Source organism: Vidua macroura, chromosome 4 (assembly GCF_024509145.1).
Source record: "Vidua macroura isolate BioBank_ID:100142 chromosome 4, ASM2450914v1, whole genome shotgun sequence".
In the NCBI taxonomy this organism is placed as follows: Eukaryota; Metazoa; Chordata; class Aves; order Passeriformes; family Viduidae; genus Vidua; species Vidua macroura.
This window is the reverse complement of record NC_071574.1, coordinates 373013-375391: the sequence shown is the minus strand read 5'-3', so window position 1 is coordinate 375391 and position 2379 is coordinate 373013. Positions and strand designations below refer to the sequence as shown.

Below are 2379 nucleotides of genomic sequence, written 5' to 3'. Positions count from 1 at the left end.
AGCAAGGATGCGTTCTAGCAGATTAGGACTCGTAGCAATGCGGAGATCCGTAGAGCATTCTGACGCTAGGGTTCTCGGGCGTCCTTTTCTGCCTTGCTTGGAATAGGTCATTCAGTTAGCATCTTGGTCCTGCAGGGTTCTCTGAGCCTTAGAGGCTCGCCATCAGTCTCAGCTAGGTCATCTCATTCTGCAGTCTCTGGCTCCCTGAGGGCATTCTTCTCGCTCAGAGCTTTCTCCCCCTGTTGTGTCCCCTTGTTTGTCTTCTTCTGTGTCACAGGTGTCTGGGTATTTGGCTGGAGCTGCTCTGCCCTGCTGCATAGCCTGGTGTAGGTCTAGAATGGGGCGTGTCCTGGGGCCTGGAAATTTGTAATGTGGGGTGTATTTGGACTCTAGATGGGATCTGTAGATTGATGAAGGCTATCTGGAGCTGTTAAGTTATCCTGCAGTGCTCTGACTTTTGTCCTAACGTTCTTTCAGATGCAGCCAGATGGAATCCGTGGCAGAGGGCCCCGTCCCGGGTGAGGGGGGTCCCCCGAGAAGGTCAGTCACCGTTTGTCTTTGCAGGGGGAGTATAAATGGTTGCCTCTGTATTACAGCTATTTTCTTTGTTGTTATTTTTAGGAACTAAAGCCAGATACTAGCAGTCAAGGTAAGTGGGCAAGGTGAGCAGTGAGCGGTGGCCGGCAGCAGTTGTTCTTGCTCCGGTCTCAATTCCCGGTGCAGCTCTTAGGCTCCGTTCTTGTTTGCGTGCTCTAGGCGGTCCGCTCGTATGACGCCGAGACCCCCCTCAGCAACGGGGCCGCAGACCCGCTTGGTCACTCTCGTGGGAATTCGGGAAGCAGTGCACGGAACTGTGATGAAGCCTTGATCTTTGTCGTTTGAAGGTGTCACCCGGGGAGCCTTCAGGAGCGGCCGAGGAGTTGCTGTAAGTCGGGGAGCTAGGGAGGAGGAGCCAGGGTCCACTCGAGTTTCAGCAATGCCACGTCACCTCGTCTCCTCTTCACCCAGGCAGACCCTGCCGCGAGGGCATCGGCCTCCGGGCGCGGCCAGATGAGGCGGACGTTCTTAGGAGAATGGTGAGTAGCAGAATTGTTATTGGTTATTGGCCGCTGTGCAGCTAAGATCCTGCAGTGATGTTTGGTGTTCTTGATTGTAGCTGAGCAAGGGGCCACAGTCGGTGACTCTAGGAAACTGCCAGCGGGCGAGGCGGCCTTCCTCGGCACCGGACGTGGATTCTCGTCCCCGGACATCCGAGAGATAAGTCGAGGGCTGGGACCCTGAGAGGGGATGGAAGCGAGGCGCTGGGAGGGCTTTTTGAGGCAGCTTTGGAGATGGAGGTGGCCCTTTAGGCCACATAAAGGAAAAGCCTCACAGTGCTGAAGTGCTCAGGGCAGAGCAGTGCCGGTGCACGGTGTGTCACTTGTCTGTCGTGCCTTCTGTGTCTTTTGCCTTAGTCCTTTGAGGGGCTTATCGGAAGCCCGGGCGTCCATCTTTGCATCTCTCATCTCTGTGTTCCTCGGCCCCGTGCTGATTCCTTCTCACCTTTGGCTCGGGAGCCCGGACAGGCATCAGAGTAGCATCCGGTCAGATGTCTTTTGAGGTCTTGTTCTGGGCTGTCCTCGACAGCTGTGATTTGTGACAATAGTGACAGCAAGGATGCGTTCTAGCAGATTAGGACTCGTAGCAATGCGGAGATCCGTAGAGCATTCTGACGCTAGGGTTCTCGGGCATCCTTCTCTGCCTTGCTTGGAATAGGTCATTCAGTTAGCATCTTGTTCCTGCAGGGTTCTCTGCGCCTTAGAGGCTCGCCATCAGTCTCAGCTAGGTCATCTCATTCTGCAGTCTCTGGCTCCCTGAGGGCATTCTTCTCGCTCAGAGCTTTCTCCCCCTGTTGTGTCCCCTTGTTTGTCTTGTTCTGTGTCACGGGTGTCTGGGTATTTGGCTGGAGCTGCTCTGCCCTGCTGCATAGCCTGGTGTAGGTCTAGAATGGGGCGTGTCCTGGGGCCTGGAAATTTGTAATGTGGGGTGTATTTGGACTCTAGATGGGATCTGTAGATTGATGAAGGCTATCTGGAGCTGTTAAGTTATCCTGCAGTGCTCTGACTTTTGTCCTAACGTTCTTTCAGATGCAGCCAGATGGAATCCGTGGCAGAGGGCCCCGTCCCGGGTGAGGGGGGTCCCCCGAGAAGGTCAGTCACCGTTTGTCTTTGCAGGGGGAGTATAAATGGTGCCTCTGTATTACAGCTATTTTCTTTGTTGTTATTTTTAGGAACTAAAGCCAGATACTAGCGGTCAAGGTAAGTGGGCAAGGTGAGCAGTGAGCGGTGGCAGGCAGCAGTTGTTCTTGCTCCGGTCTCAATTCCCGGTGCAGCTCTTAGG

The 2379-nt window shown here is 54.5% G+C and overlaps 1 long non-coding RNA gene across 1 annotated transcript; it reads left to right on the top strand.

Annotated features, from left to right (window-relative positions):
* The first annotated feature begins 1026 nt into the window (after nucleotides 1-1026).
* LOC128806189 (uncharacterized) lies at nucleotides 1027-2178 on the top strand. The gene is made up of 3 exons (XR_008436737.1): nucleotides 1027-1076; nucleotides 1157-1228; nucleotides 2127-2178. It is a non-coding gene; the product is annotated as an uncharacterized LOC128806189 (long non-coding RNA).
* The last annotated feature ends 201 nt before the right edge of the window (nucleotides 2179-2379 follow it).